This window comes from Apteryx rowi, unplaced genomic scaffold (genome assembly GCF_003343035.1).
Source record: "Apteryx rowi isolate R43461 unplaced genomic scaffold, aptRow1 scaffold_77, whole genome shotgun sequence".
NCBI lineage: Eukaryota > Metazoa > Chordata > Aves > Apterygiformes > Apterygidae > Apteryx > Apteryx rowi.
The window spans coordinates 443128-459723 of NW_020451060.1; the positions used below are offsets into that span (position 1 = coordinate 443128).

The 16596-nt window shown below is 41.1% G+C and overlaps 1 protein-coding gene across 1 annotated transcript in view; it reads left to right on the forward strand.

The window, feature by feature from the left end:
* The first annotated feature begins 8 nt into the window (after nt 1-8).
* NTRK2 (neurotrophic receptor tyrosine kinase 2) overlaps nt 9-16596 on the forward strand; it is a 198824-nt gene continuing 182236 nt past the window's right edge. The window contains exon 1 of the mRNA XM_026088466.1: nt 9-207. The gene's annotated coding sequence lies outside the window, so the exon portion shown is untranslated. The remainder of the gene's footprint in view (nt 208-16596) is intronic.

Consider the following 16596-nt stretch of genomic DNA (forward strand, 5'->3'; position numbering starts at 1 on the left):
GTCCTGGCGGCGGCGGCGGCCGGCGCCCGGCCTGGCCCGGCTCTGGGGCTTGTGCTGCCTAGTGCTGGGCTGCTGGCGCGGCTCGCTCGCCTGCCCCGCGTCCTGCCGCTGCAGCTCCTGGCGGATCTGGTGCGCGGAGCCGGCGCCGGGCATCGCCTCCTTCCCCGTGCCGCAGCGGAGCGCCGACGGCGACAATGTCACCGAGATGTGAGTACGGCCCGGCCGCCTCCGCCCGCCGGGGCCGGGGGCGGCGGGGACGGAGCCGGGGGGCACCGCGGCCGGGGCCGGGGGCGGCGGGGACGGATCCGCGGGGCGCGGGGGCGGCGGGCGGAGGAGAAGTTGCCCGCGCTGCGGTGCACTTGCTCGGCGGGCAGATGTGCTGGCTGGCAGCCTGAAAGGCCGGCGTGATTCAATTTGGGCTCGGCTTCCCAGAGATACAATTTCGAGAGCATTTCGGTGATAAATCTTAATTGCCCGCGGTGCGATTTCCTGGGCACGGGGAGGAGGATGAGGCGGCGCGGCGGGGAGGTCGGCCCGGAGTTTGCTCGCGGGCCGGCGGGTACCGCGCGGAAACAGCCGCGGACGGCGGGAGCGCGCAGCTGCTCCGCTCCACCGCCTCGTACGCGCCACCCAAACCTCGGCTCTGCGTCGGCAGCAAATTGGGAAGGATTTTTTTTCCCCACTTTCTCTCCCTCCGTTTACTCCCACAAACGGAGAGCTTTGGTGGGCAGCTTTCCCCCCTCTCGCATCTCACCACTTATGTATCTCTTTCTTTTTAAAGAAAGAGCAAAGAATGCAGCACATCCCGGTGAAAGGGAGAGCGAACCAGCTCCCCTTCCCTGGCCATCAGCGTGCGAGCCGGCTTTGCTCTCCGTAAGGTGGCTGGAAGGAGCAAATACCGAGCCTACAGAGGAATTAGCGTTGCGCTGTCTCTCAGCGAGCGCTGGAGCATTAGGGATCCCTTATTAATAGTGAGGAAGGTGCAAGAAGTTGTATTTTTTCGTCCTACCCATGTGTCATCTCCATCCTTGTTTGCCTGCAGCCAGTTTCGGTGAGGGGGTGCTATAGCTTTTTGCGTCCAGTCCTGCATCCTCTAACAGCTCTGTACCCTGTGACAGCGACATATTTTTGCCTGAGAAGAGCTGCAAAGATTCTTGCTGAGCAAAAATTTTGCATACTGGATTTGTAGATGACAGATATGGGGGAAAAAGCCTTCTAAAGCTGTTTTGTCCATCTCCATCTTCCCCAGCCCCTGCTGTTTCTGGATTGTTTCCCACAACATTTTTAATGTTAAAGGTACCAGAATATTTTTCCCCAAATCTCTGCAGATTTCTCAGTGTTTCCCTTCTCTTTCTTTCTCCTCTTCTTCAGTTTCCTTTAGAAACAATGTAAAAATGCCATAAAATTTGGTGTGGCTTTAGATTAATGCTAGCCTTTGGGCTACCTTTCTGCAGTTTGTTGTAGTCAGTTTGCTGCATTTCCTCATGGATGTGTAATATGTGGGAAGAAGCTGGAGACGTTCATTTCTACTACTCCTATACGGCCTACCTTCAGCAGATTTTTAGGACCTAAGAGAATGAGACAATCTTTCTGAGTTGTTACAGCAGTTATCGTTTCAGATGTTTGTTTAATATTCTGTGGATTGCTTCATTAAAAAAAAATTGCTTCGAGCCGTGCATCACTGCTCATTTTTATAGGCTTTGCTAGCCTTATTATCCAGTACTTTCAATTTGGAGGTAACTCAGCAATTTCCCCTTAGAATTTAAACTCCGTTTAAAAGGCCAGGGAAAAAATGCATGCATAAATATGTATGCCATCCATGATCAACTTAAAACATGTCTAGTCATTTTGCCTTGATACTTTCAATTTTTATTCTTTTCTGTATTTTTTTCAGCATCACTGTCTATCTTTACAGTCCTTTCCAATTTTTACTGTATCATTCTGTGACACTGCATGTTGTTGTGTCTGGTGGACTAAAAATAATTTTGAGTCATGGATTTCTCAGGAGATGCTATTGCACATATTTAAGATGGTCTTTTTTAACATACTTCAACATAAAACATGAACAGCCCTTTAATTAGTTTGTAGGCATAAATTAAAAATTGGCCTCCTGTGGCTGTTGTGTTATTTCATTGTGGGAAGTCATCAGACAATAAATATGTAAGGAAGCTGTTCTGATATGGTAGATACAGAATGTGAAAATGCATTTTTTTTCAACACTGCACATCTTTCTTTATTTTAAGTAAGAAACCAGTCTGAGAGGCTGTAGCATTGCATTTTATTTAGGAAGCTTCAGGACTGATTTTTCTTTTATGTGCTCTGTAGTTGCAGAAGCACAATTTCATTGATCTCTGGTGGAATTACTCTGGGTATAAATGAGAGTGAGAAGAGTGTAAGACACTTAATTTCTAGTAATCTATTCCTGCATATGTCCTGAATGCTTTTTGAGACTGACACTTCATTTATTGCTTCTGCCCTGCTCTTGATTGGAGTGGATCCTGCAGTCCTAGGCACAACTTCCAATGACTCCCTGGGAATTTGGCCAAGACTTTCACCTGAGAAGAAGGCCATCTGCACTAGGCGTTTGCCGGTGGGATAACAGCACGGTTAGGTCAGGCTGATGAAACCTGTGGTGGTGCAAAGGGATGACTGCAGGCCAGGTGGATGGTGCTGAGCAGGCAGGGTGCGAAGGGAAGAGGACGGGCCACAGGGGTTTTCCCCTGGCTTCAGAGGGGTGGGAAGGACAGCTGGGCCCCGGGGTGTTGGAAGGAATAACAGCGCTGCTGTCCCACGCGTTGGACCCTCTCAGCCACTTGGTGCCGAGACACCTTGGCTCTTTTTCCACCCGCGGGTAAATGGCAGTTTCGAGCCTAAGCCCAGCCCTCTCAAATGGCTCAGCTGTTGCTTTGTTCCTGGTGGGGTCCCCGTCCCAATGGGCTAAAATGAGCAGAAAGCCCTCCAGAGCGCTTTGCATCAGGCCTGTGAGGCCCAGCTGCTGAAACTTGGTGTGGGAGGGCACAGGAATATTTCTGCCTGGTGCTTTTCTTACTCATTGTCCTCACTCTTTCCTTTCCTCGTGGTTTTTGCAAATTTTTGTGTTCTGATGGATAAAAGCCATATTTTGGAAATCCTCAGCATCTAATAAAATTGAAATTTTGTCCCCTTGCTTAGGGTACTGACAGGGGCTGCACTTGGTCTGGAAAGCACGTGCCTGTGCTAAGATTGCTTATCATGACAGAGCTTAATCACAATAACTGTTTTGTAGTACTGAGGTTATTAGAGAGAAGCCGAACTCCAAAGTGAGGCCCTGAATTAAAATAATGAAATCAGCCATTGGACAGCTGAAGCTCACATTAAGAGCAAGACTGGTGAGAGCAAAATGAACGTATAGATATTGTTAAATCCAAAACCTTTAGGCACAATGGTGCACAGACATTTCATAGCAAGATCACATGAGCAAAATCTTAATAGGATAGTAAATAAGCCACTTAAATTTTTTCAGGATTTTTTCTAAAAGGACCTATCTAACAATTTTATCATAAATAAAATGTACTGCTAGTACTTCTCAGTGTATGTGACTGTTCATAGTCCTTGCTATTGAAGTATCTTCTTGCAGTGCAAGTATGTTGGTGGCCTAGTTTAGCAGCTCTAATATCAAGTCATTAATAGGTTGACTTATGATTATTCAGGTGAATGAGGTTTGAAATTAATTGGCATGCTTCAGGAAGAACTGCTTGCCAATGAGATAGTAGGTGACTTTTTAGCTCTTCCCTTGTAAAGGAGAGAGGTGATTGTGTATTGCGTATGTTTCAAAACCACAAAGTAAATTTCTAATGCAGTTATATAAAGCACTCTAGAATTGTTAATAAATAAGACAGGATAAGTAATTTATAGAGTAAATTATTTAACAAGTCATGTGAGCTTGTGCTAAAAAAAAGGCACATTTAAAATCATATGAAGCTCAGTGATGTTAGTATTTTGATTCTCTTTCATTTTAGATTTCTAGACTCTGCTGTAGATTAAATATAATATAAAACTGTCTACAAGGCTTCTTGATCCCCTTCCCCTTCCTCCTGAAAGCTGCTCTTGACAGTGCAGGATGGCATGGCTTGGCTGGATTTAAAGGTTATTTCTGGTGATTTGGAATGATAGGAGGCATCAGGCTGCAAATTATTAAAGGGAATTTGGACAGTTGTGATACAGTAACTCCTTTTAGGAATCTGTCTTTTTTTTTTTTTTTTTTTTAATCTTCCTTTAAAGATCTTGGTAGTTGGCTAAGGTACGTTGAAAGTAAGCATTATGGAAATCAGTCTTGTAATTTCCAGGCTCTAAAAAAACCCTCAAATATCATTTGATGCATGATGGTTTCTTTTTGCTCCCAGGTAACCTTTTGCATCCCTTGCTGTAGTCGATGTCCTTGCAGTGGGTGAGGACTGACGGGGCTCCCTGGGGGACCTTGGAGGTGCTGGAGGAGGGCAGCACCCTTCAGGAGACTGGGCTGGCAAAGCACTGCCTCTGATTTTATCTCTTTATTCACCCAATAATTTTAAGAGAGATTTTGGGTTTATACGTGAAACCAAAGCCCGTTTGTATGAATCTGAGGCTTTGGTCTCAAATACATTATTTTTAAGAAACTTCCGCTCCCTTCCATACTAATAAGAAAACAGAAGGCCCAGGTGTCTAGCCTCTGATAACTTTAGGATGGCATTTTCCAGATTTTTTAGGTTCTGTTTTTTGTTATTTTTATGCTGAAAGTGTAAGGGAGGAAGCAGCTTAGCAAGATTTTACATTTTAAACCATTGCATAACAAAAACTTGAAAAGCTAAATAATTGTTTTATTTCTCCGTTTTGAGTGATGTTTTAAAGTAAGGGGGGGGGGAGGGAACCCTGTTCATTTCAGACTGCAGTTCTCTCTCTCCCGTGTTCATCATCTCTCAGTGCAGCAGTATCTAACAATGTGTCAACAAAGGTGACACAGCTAGCACAGTTTCTTTGCCTAAGCTGGATGAGCATAGTAGATAATGAAGCAAAATAAATGATGAAAGCCCTCTCAATGCCTTTCTGATGTTAGATGTATATTTAACTTGTTATGTTTGGAAAACCTCTCTTTGAAAGCTGTTCTTTAATAAGTGAAGCACTGATTGTATTAATTTATCATTTATGTGCATTTGAAATGGAGAAATAAATTCAAGAGGCTTGAGAGCAATATGCCTATACTGCTTGGGATATGGATGCTGTTACTGAATGCTGTTTACATTTGCTAAGATCTACTTATAAAAATGTATGAGGGCACATAGTTCCTATTGAAATCAAATATATTGGGGATGCACCTTAATTCCTTTCTGATTGTGAGCCTAAGTTTTCAGAAACTGCATAAAGCAAGCCAAACTAAACCCCCTGGCATACGTATATGGAGATCTTGTGTCTTAAATGGCTACTATTCACCATAGCATTGCAGAGTCATAATGCATTTATGGGAAAGGAGCTATGCCATGGAAATTTTATTGTGAATATGCAATTTTTTTTATTTTCTTGGAAGGAAAATGACCAGCTTTGAGTGATGATTATTGACAGCAGTTATAACTGAAACTGTTAAATATATTTAATACCAGTTCAGCTACTCTTGTTTCTGACTTGTGTTGTCATCGATAGGATAAATTCTTGAAGATCAGATTTCAGGTCAATATGCTTTGGTTCTTGTCAAGGCCTGAAGAAACAAAACTTTTTTACAGAACTAAGAGGAAGTAGAACAAGGCAGACACAAGGTCCAAGGCATTTGTAAAGGCAGTCTGAGATATCATAATCTCTGAATGGTGTGACTTGAACCAGCCTTTTGCTAAGCCTCCTGGTCCTGTTCCAGCAAGGTACTTAGAGATGCCTTTTATTTTAAGGGGAAGCCAAGGCTCAGATTCTGGCCGTGTTAAAGTTGGTGGCAAAACTTCAACTGAATTAACATTTTACCAGTATAGAGGAGTTCAGAGAACATACGCTACAGATGAAAAGAACTTTGATCCCAAGCATTTTCCTGCCTTCTTTAAGTTTGGAAGAGCAGAGAGATTCTTGAGGACTGTTAGTCCATCATTTGATTTATATTTGGCTTGGGGCTTTTCCTGGATCCCAAACATTTTCCTACTGTGTGAAGAGTAAGTGTGTTGAGGCAACAGGAAGCTGAGATTGAGTATTTTACAGGGGTTTTACAAAGTTTTAGATAATTTCCATATTTAATTGAACCTGCACAGTAGTTCCATGTGCAAAACAGTGACAGATGCAGTCACCATAGAAGCTTGTACTAGATTCATAGAAGATATGTGGTTCAGAATATACATTTGTCTGATGTATAAATAAAAGAAGGACAATGCATTAATCAAAGTTAGTCCATTGCTGAAACAGAAAAGCAATGGTAACACTTCTAAGCTTCTTATGGAAGAATCTGTTAATAGGGATCTAATTAGGGTTGGGCAAGTTATTTATTTTTCTTCTTGGACTGGCAGTTAAGGCAAAAGAAATCTTTTGGTGTAAGGTTTAAATGAAGTAATTTTTACCTTATTTCTGAACCATACATATAAAAATAATTAAGGCAATATTAAGCGGATATCCCGTGTAACGTGGATATCCCACATTATGCAGTCAGATGCTGTATTCCATATGATGAGCCTATAGGACGTGACTTTTCCCATACTTTTGCAACAACTGTCTGACTCTCTAAATGCCAGACAGCACAATGACCATATGCGGATAAATTGCTTGTATATACTGGGCATGTCAGGCTTAATGGATATGCATGGAGGAACTTTTTGCAGCATGTGCTGTGAGTGTCACGCGCTGGACTTGCTAAGCATGGCCGGGACTGTCCCAGGCCACAGTGATTAAGATCTGGTCCCTATGAGCTGCATTAGCTCAGCTGGCTACGCTCCTGCTTGCAATGGAGAGCCCGCTTCTTCCAGGGAGTGATTCAGAAGGCCAAAATTAGATTCCCCCCACGAACTGTCCAATGGAGGCGTCCCCCCCACTCTTGTCACTGATGAGCGAGAAACCTCGGGGACCTGGTGTGTGGAGGTGAGTGGGAAAAGCAGGGGCTCCCTGCTAGTGAGCAGCATTGTGCCAGGGAGTGAGATGTTCGTGTGGTCCCAAACAAGACATTTCAGCAGAGTATGTCGAGGGCCGCTCTGACTGAATCAGAGCATGGGTATGAACCAAGGTCTTGCATGTCAGCATCTTAACTACTGTCATATATGGCGTACAGATGTGGATTTGCCTCGACTCTTCCTGTCAGAGTTGCCTCGCTTGGTGTGGAGTATTTAAATATGCTTTTGGGTCAGAGAGCAGGACTGTCTGTTTAGCTAAGTGACTGTGGTGCTTATTTGTGTAGTGAGACAACTGGGTCCTGTTCCTGCTCCACTGGATGTGCAATTACAGCAAAAATAAGAACAGCACGAACAGATAAGACTGAGAGTGCCCACCTTGGATTACTTCATAGGAGAGTACCTTTTGGGAGACTGGGATCACGTTCCTTTAGGAAGAGGAAAGAATTGAACCTGGCACTCCTGGATAACAGTGGAACATTATTCCCAGCATTTCCTCCAAATCTGTTCCAATTCCTCCAATTCTTCCACTAGACACAGACATGTCTCTTTCTCTTTCTTTCTCTTTCTCTTTCTCTTTCTCTTTCTCTTTTTTCTGCTGAACCTATGTGCTGAATATGGGTCTAGTTCAGGAAGGTGAAATTGCATCTTTTGCACAGGGAGGTGAATAATCTATTGCTTATTCATTTCGTAGTCTCCCTTCCAGTCTTGCCTCTTTCTAATTTTTAAAGACTGGTTTTGGAGTACAATATTCACACAGTGGTCCTCACATTGTAATCACATATACCGAACTCTCCTACTAGCAGCAGTTATATTGGCTCATATGTGATTAACTGTGTAGTGTACTTAAGCATGTGCTGAAGTATTTTCAAGTTTAGGGTGATAGCGATGTAAGCATCTTTTAAGTACTGCATATGCTACATGCATTTATATAAGTATACAAAAGTCCAAACTTTTCAGGTTAGATTCAAAAGATTTAACAAATGTTTTGAATTGGCACAAATTCACATGTGGCATGAAGGCACCAAAGTAGAATAATAAACAGGTTATCTTGAAGTAGTTTTGCTCTTCACAATTGGTATCTGAAGTGGACGGTTTAGGAGAGAACAGCCCTATCTTGTGTGATTGCAGGTGAATGCCTCACCCATCCTGAGAGCTGGGGGAAGTGCCGAGAGGTGTGTAAATCAGCAAAATGCTGGAAGGTGTGTGCGAGTGTGGAGTGGCTGTGAAAACCATAAGGATAAATGGGCTGAAGGATGACAAAAATTTTATTCTGTTCATAAGCAATGGCAGAGACAAGCTGTAAAGGTAAGTGACGAACACCATGAAAGTAATAGCAGGTAAGGAGAAGGCGGCTTTTGCGAAAATAATTAAAAAATTTGAAGACCATTGTAGAAAAAAGATGTCAGCTTGTGAAAGAGGTATATGCGGGATGAGAACATAGCTGGAAGGGAGAATGGTAGAGAAGATAGTTAAAGACTTAAAATGATGTTAAAAATGCAAAATTAACACTTATAAAAGAGTACATTTTCCTGAAGTACAGCAATAGAGAAGTCCCTGAATGGATTGTAAGTCAAGTTGATCTCACTCTAGAAAAAACGATATGTATAGGGCAAGCAACAGAGCAAACAGAAATACAAATAAAAATCTGAAAGAAAGAACCTTTGACTGTGTGTACCATTGCAAGAGAGAATTTCCCAGAAATTAAATTGGCTAAGTACAGGAACCTGGAAAGTCACAGAAGCAATGGCAGTGGTGTGGCACTCAATATGAGCATTAGAAATGCTCTGGGTACTGATAAACGTGCAGAAAGTGTAATAAACACACCACTATGCTAAAATACGCAGCACACATGAGAAACTGCTTGTAGTAAGTAAAGAATGTGATTCCTCAGCTGAAGAGGAAGTGCTGTTTTTAGGAATAATAATGGAAGAAGCTATAAATTCAAAAGATCAGCCAATTAAAATGAGTAGAATTGGCGTGTACAGGACAGAGAATGGAACGGAAATAAATGTGGTAACAGAAAGTGAAACAGGAAACTGCACAGAGTACATAAATGTGGAAGAGTAAAAAGTACCTCTGAAATCCTTTAACAGAGAGGCAATTTTACTGCTGTTGAAATGCTCCCTGAAAAATATATTGGTTAAATATAAATGGTAAAATAGATGTTGACATACAGAAGATGGTGACCTGTTTTGGGTCTGGAAGGGTGAGGTAAACATCAAGAGGATCAGTGTCACAAAAATTCAGAAAGACAACCTATAGCCCTTTTGGAATGCTTTAGTAACATAATGTGAAGATATATTCCTGTATGTCTTGCATTAAAAGACAAGATATGGCTTGAAGAAGATGCAGATCTGTGGTCAGGGCTACACAAAATGTTTCACAGGCCTTGAGAAAGAGGCTAGAAAATGAGTTGTGAACCATGGCAGCAGATGGTATCATTTGAAGAATAAAAAAAATCTACAAATTGGGTTCTATTTAATAATTGCAGAGAAAAAAGGATGGAGATTATGACCATATGTAGACTCTCAAGACTTAAATAAAAACAGAAGAAAGAACATTTTTGCTGGCTTATGAAAAGGAGAATGTTGTTTGAGATGTCAGGAGTCAAATTATTCAGCAAATTTAATGCATTAACAGAATATAGATGGATTTTCCTGGATAGATGGCTTCAAGCTTTGCAGTTTCACTCCATCATTTGGAAGTACTACCTTTTGAACTATGTTTGGCTGGAGGTGCATTGCATGCAGTGAATTAGCCAAAGGAAAGTGTAGCAGGTATGGACATATGTCTTGATGATCCAGTGAATATCAGAAAAGCTGGAACAGAGTATTTGACTTTCCAAGAACCAGTAATTTTAAACTGCGTAAAGCCAAATATTAATGTTAGACAGTGGAAATAATATACCTGGGAGGAAGGCTGACCTCAGAAGGAATTTATTCTGTTGAATCAAAGAGTTGGGGAATATTGAACGTGTCAAAACTTGAAGATGGGAAAAGGACTTAAAATGTTGAAAGGCATACTGAATTATGTCAGCAAGTGCTTATCTAACTCTGAAGGTTGCACAGGTCGCTTGCGACATCCCTTCCTCAAAGTGCTGCCTGAGCAGAGGTGCCAGGAAGAAAAGGGTTCAAAGATTTTGACATCAGCCAAGTTGCTTCAATGTTTTAATTCACTGAAAGACCTAAAAAGATCTGTCTAAAGGAGGGTTAGGTTCAAGCTAGCTGCCTACTATGGCACTGATGTTTTGCCAGTCTTGTTTGCCTCAAGGCCAGTGACAGCTACAGGAGAGGTCTGTGCAAGTGCTGAGAAAGAGAGAGATTGTGTTACAAGTCTTTGAAAAATCACCACACTAAGTGATTCTATAGGAGAAAGAATTGTCACATATATTTTTGTTAATGTATATTTGTTCCTTCAAGATGTCTTTTCTTCCTAGCAAGGCAAATTTAAAGGAAATAGTGTTTGCTCTTACGTCCTAATAAATAGCCACATTCATTGCTCTCCTTTTGTATATTTGTTTAATGTGTCATTTTTTTAGTGGGTATAGCTTAGAAAGGAGTATGGGAATTTAAGTCCCTTCCTGCCAGTCCGCAGAGGTGATTTCATATGCGAAATGTGTTTTGTGGACAAATGAGGTATAAGACCGGTGGTTAAGATACAACTTTAGAAATAAATGTTTTTGATAGATTTGATAATTCTGATTTGATTTGATAATTCTCTTGGACTGTTTTCAAGTAATATTAACAGTCCTGCCAACAGTCCTCTGGAGAAATGTTACAAATTTGTATCTCGGGAAAGTGTCAAACTTACAGACTGCATGAAGCTCAGGGGAGAGAACAGGTCTCTGAATGGAGATCCTAATGTAGGAAATAGGTAAATGAGCTTTGCATTTGTTTTGAGAAAAGTAATTCTAAAGGTGGAATTTGTCAAAGGCATGAATCCCAAATCTGGAGAGCTGTGTGAAATGCCTTGAGTGTTAGCTTGATTTGATAGTCTGCTATTTGAAGAGAACAAAACAAACACTTTGAAGTTAAAGCAGAGACAAAGTAAGCCCAGGGGTGCATACATTTCATTTTCCCTGTCTTTAAATATAGTAACTCTTTTCTTAAACTCTGCACTGCAGTCATATTCATTTATTTTTACTTTTGCCTTAACGTTTGCATGCTGTAAGGAGTGAACTAAGTTTGGATGGCAGACCATGGGCTTTCCATTTTCCAGGGAGTTGCAGTCTTTAGCAAGAGTGTGGATCCGCTCTTGCCATGCCAAAGCAAGCTTGGGATTGCCACGAAATTCCAGCGTTCTGCTGCATTAAGCTGGTGGATTGGCCCTGCTCGTTCAGGATGTAAGCTTTGGTGAAGCAATTTCCGATGGCAACTGCATACTACTAATTGGTTACTAATAATTGGATAATCATAGTATCTTGGCGTGGAGCAGAACGTCTGAGTCCCGCTGTCTCCTGGCAGTTGAAATGACCACAGATCAAGATTAGGGAATCCTTGAAACTAGCTCCAGTGTGCGACCTTGGCCATGAGATACTTAGTTCCAGATAGCCCTGAACAGTGCATTATCTGAATGTGGGATATGTGTAGAGAAGAATATGCTCAAAGAACATGTGTGCCTGTGGCTGCAAAGAAACATCCCAACATTAATTCTGTCAGCCCTAGAGCTGCTATACTGCAATATGGAAAGCTATCGTCTGTAATCCTCTATGACTCATGATTAAATCCTCTAAATGGGAGGCAAAAAACCTAAAGGATGACTTAAGGAGCCTGTGATAGTGGCAATCAGTTTTCCATTGTTTGTGAAGGACAAAATGATTCACAATTTAAAAAAAAAAAAAAAAAGTGCAGGACTTTCTGTGGATTTGTCAGGAGACACTGGACAGCCAAAGAGTCGAGCACTTGTTTATACAATTGCTCAGTTCTAGGTAGGTCTGCAGTGGACTTACTGGAGACTCTGGCTCTTTTCTGAGATATGGGGTATTCTTTTAGTGGTAGAAATTTTGTTTCTTGAGATTGGCCTACTGAAATCTGGTACTGATGATGCTAGATGAAGACAGCAAAATAAAATAAAATACATTGGAATAAGACTGAGCCTGTATATCTGTAAAGAACTTGTTGCTGGTATAGATATATTATGCTCATTAGCCTGCTGTTAGATATTTTACAGATATTCTGTCTTAGGGGGAGCTTGGTCCTACGTATGAAGATTTCTTGCTTGAGCGGTTATATCATTGGTCCCTACATCTGTCTGAAACCTGGCATTCCTGATATGCAACGTTGTATAGTTCTGTGCTTCACTTTCAAACTATGTGAGTTCACACCCCTTGAGATTTATTTTAAGTTTGGTTTCAGTGGGACTGCAAATGAAACCCACTTGAATCTGCCAAATTTCATCAAGTACTGTGTCAAGCCTACAAGTTTTGCATGATTTTGATGCATAACCATAAATCAGCCCAGGTGTGCTGAAAAYGTCCATAAGCTTTAGCATACCTTTTGATGAACTTGGTCTGACACTTGAGTTTGTTAGAAAATATGGCACAAGGGAACTTGGCAGTTCTTAAATTGTGGATGTTACATACAGCTCTCACAGTAGTGTAGACTAGGGACATACGTGACCTGTCATTAAATGGTAATTCATCTACTGACAGTTCAATGTCTGCAGTGTGCTGCCTTTTCCCCTAAAGATCTGGTGAAAAAATAACTCAGAGTAAAATGTTTTCCCCAAGTTCAGAAACATTTCACCAGGGAATGTTTATTAATTTTCAAAACTTTTTCCCCAGCTGTATGAACCAGGGCTAAACATATAATTGATTTATTTTTTGGAGTGTTAAGAAAATATGTTTCCTATAAAGGGAGTTTTCTGGCAATAGAAATACTTCTGGAGCTGCATTACTGTGTTATGTGCTTGCATCTATGTTGTTAAGACTAGTGTGTGGCTGGTTTTGCAGCATGTCCTTAGAGCTCCAAACGGAGTAGTATACCTTAATGTACATTAATCCAGAGAAAATAGAGTAAATCAAATAAGTTAGGGAGGCGTATTTCTGCTGATCAAATGTTTTCCTTTCAAGAAAAAGAATATGGACATGCCAGATTTGAAAGTTAGAGTGAAATCTTTTTTTGAGCTGTTTGAGCACTGTTTTAAAGTGCAGGATCTGCTTTCTCTTCATGCCCTCATAATTCAGCAGTTGTTTCTGACTTAATCCAGTCCCTTACATGTGTAATGAGCAGAAATATAGACCACCCTGTTAAAAAGAAGTTATTTGGAAAAGTTGTCTTTTACCATAGCATTTTAAAAAAGCCTTTCCAGAATGTTACGGAAGTGGTAGAATATGAGTATGTGGCATTATTCAACAGTTACATTGTTGAAGTGTGCTGAGATGTGCATGTTATTGTAGGTTGCAATGTACAGTCAGTAGGTATTTGAGTCTGAATGCCTTTGTCAGAATTAATCAGTAATTTATGACGGGGAGATGAAATTAGCGGTCTAAAACCAAATATTGTTTACTGATGACTCACTGAAGGAGAGACAGAATGCTATAGTGTAATCAAGTGAATAGTGCTGTAGATGGGTCAGGGTTTGGTTTAGAGGCAGTAATTGGCATTTGTGAGATGATATGTGTGATCAGGTTGGATAATATCCTGCTAGATTTAGGCACTGTTACACTTTGCTATGGTGTGTGGTGGGAGCTTCCAGACTTTTCAGGTGACTTCAGCCAGCCATGAGTCAGGATGTTTTTCTTCTGTGCTACAATAAAAAGCGTTCAATTAAAGAACAGGGTGGATATTCTTAAGGGCAGGCAGGCAAATTACATTTCTCAGCGTCGCCCACTGCAAGTTGGAGCTTTTAGAGTATTAATGTTTGATGATAAGTAACATCAAGGTAGAGTAGTTGTGAGGAAGGTAAAAATAGTCTGCAGTTAGAGAAGAGGTTTTATTTTGAACCTCCCTCTGAATTAAACAAGAGAACAACTTCACCCTAACGTGTACAGCAGCGGTTCTTGCACCTCTCTGTTTCTCACTGCTGTGAAATAGTTGCAAAGACTTAACCTAAAAAAGACTTGGTAAGAAAGTAAGGAAGCATAAGAGGACCTGACCCACTTGTGGTTAAATTGCATATGTCTACTCCTTCTGCAGGGATTTCCCACTGTGTGAAATTTGCTTTATTGGCCAGCCCTGTACAAAAGGGGTAGTATACAAATGTAATGAATAGTAGTTACTATTTTGAGTTAATTGTAGTTGTACTTAGCCAGAATTTCTTCAGGGTCCCTTCAGCTATGGGAAGTTCATGGCTTCTTTTAGTTCCTTTAGAGTCATAAATCATTCACCAGAAAGAGCCTAGCACCAGCACAGAATAAAGAGTGGAACTTCTTCTCTCCTTTTTAAGGGATGCAATAAGATAAAGACAGGAGAGAAAAGATTGTGAATTTATGTTGCTTCTTCATCCCAAATTTTGTCCCTTTGTTTTGTTCTCTAGTGGACAAACAGCACTGACTGCTACAGGCTGTGTTCATACTCAGTCTGGCGTAAATTGTGGTAGCTTTGTTGACTTCTGTAGAGTCAAGCTGTTGTACACTGGGTGAGGTTTACCACAGAATGTAAATACACTGATATGTGTCTATGCAGTGCTGTAAGTTGTGTCAGAGTTCTGTTGCTTCTGATAGTGGGGAGGCTCTGGTTAAATGTTTTTATGATTAAAATTGCAATGTCAGATCTGGATGTGTCATAAATGTGTTTGATTAAGTGATGGGGCTGGATTATGATAGTGCATGTCAGAGCCCTGTTGAGGACTTAATCTTCAGCTAGTAAAAATCAGTCGCTCAGTTTCTTCCCGTCTTTCACTTTTCTGATTCCCTTCTACCTCTCTGTTCCTCTGTCCATTTTCCTTGATTCCTGCTCTTCTGCATTTCCCAGTCTCTTTTTGGTTTCACCAGGGTGCTCATTGGTTGAACACTGAGGACAGAGTGAGGAAGATATCTTTGATACCTCTTGCATAACTTTATTTTAGCATGATGAGGTCCAAGCAGTAAATAAGGTGAAACTTAATTCTTCTTCAGGATAGATTCAAAGGCAGTAAGATCATCTACTTACAGATCTCTCCAGTGAAAGGGTTGATACTCTTTGGTAGACTACTTCATAGTTTTTACCTGCCAAAATAAATAAATTAACCAACGAACAAACAAAAAACACATTAATAAGTCCCAAGGGATTAAATCACATTGATTTAAAAAAAACTAAGGAATGGCAGAAAATATGTAGGAAATTATTACCCTATAATGGGTACACAATGCTAATCTTATCCTAAGAAGCCCTGAAGAGCAGTCAATGTCATATGATGCTGTGATAATGTGTTTTGTCCAGTGTCACGTGTTATCTTGTTACTGCCGTTCTTTTTCTCAAGGGACAGTGAGTCCCATTAGGAGAAACTTTCTGCTTTTCCTGGCACTTGGCAAGACCGTACCCCAAGTCAGCTTTGGAGCTTGGAGGGAAGCCCAGCCCAGCTCGTGGGATTCTCAAGCTTCTCTTGGGCTGTAGGCACACAAAGAAGTTCTCTAAAACACCCATTTAAGCAGATTTGTTGCCTTTGGGAAAGTGATACGCCTTCTTCCTCTCCAATTCATCAGAGTTCCATTTAAATACACGAAACGCTTAAAATGAAAACAAGTTTTATTCTAGCGAAAGAAAGACTTCTGTTTAGTGAAACTCATTGTATTGTGGCTTTGATTCATGCTGAGTTTTTATAAAAATACAGGTGAATCTCAGTTTAAGTTTTGTCTGTGACTGGATTATCTTTTGAAATCCATGGACTCTTTGGCAAGGTGATTTCCCACAGCAGGCATACTTTTCTGCTCAGAAAGTCAGTCAATTGCCATTTTCTCCGCTTCTTCCTTCCTAGACCACATGCTTTGCACTGTGAAACTTTTTTCTGACTGCAGAAGAGATAACAGGTTCTCTGTCATCCCATGTATTATCTATACAACGTTCTAATTTCTGATCTGAGGGTTGTCTTTGGTCATTTATAGATCTTGCATGATAATAATACAAACAACTAGCTAGCATTCCTGCATCTTCTCAAGGTTCAGCCTGTGGCGGGTATTCATGGTGTGTGAGAGGACTCATAGTGCTTTGGTATCTTATGACAACTTCTGTTCTCTTTATTTCCACTTGTGTATGTAATATAATGAAGTGTAGACTCCTTTTCCTCTGTTATCCTATTGCTTCAAATAAAACTGCAACTACTTTGGGACAGGGAGAAAATCAGTTTAATGAGTGATTAAATTAACAACAACATGAGGGAAATAAGGTCAGGGCAGTCCCCAAAACTCAGCTGTTCCTCCTCCAGCCCCATCCTGCAAAGTACCAGTTAAATGATGGGAGGAAATTTAAGGGGTACTTGTGCTCTGCAGATGCTCCAGCTAGATTTCAGTATTCATTGCAGTAGGTCAGCAGCTGCCGCCAACTTTCAGACTTTACTGCTAACCTCTGAACAGTCAAAGCTATGGAAGCAGCAC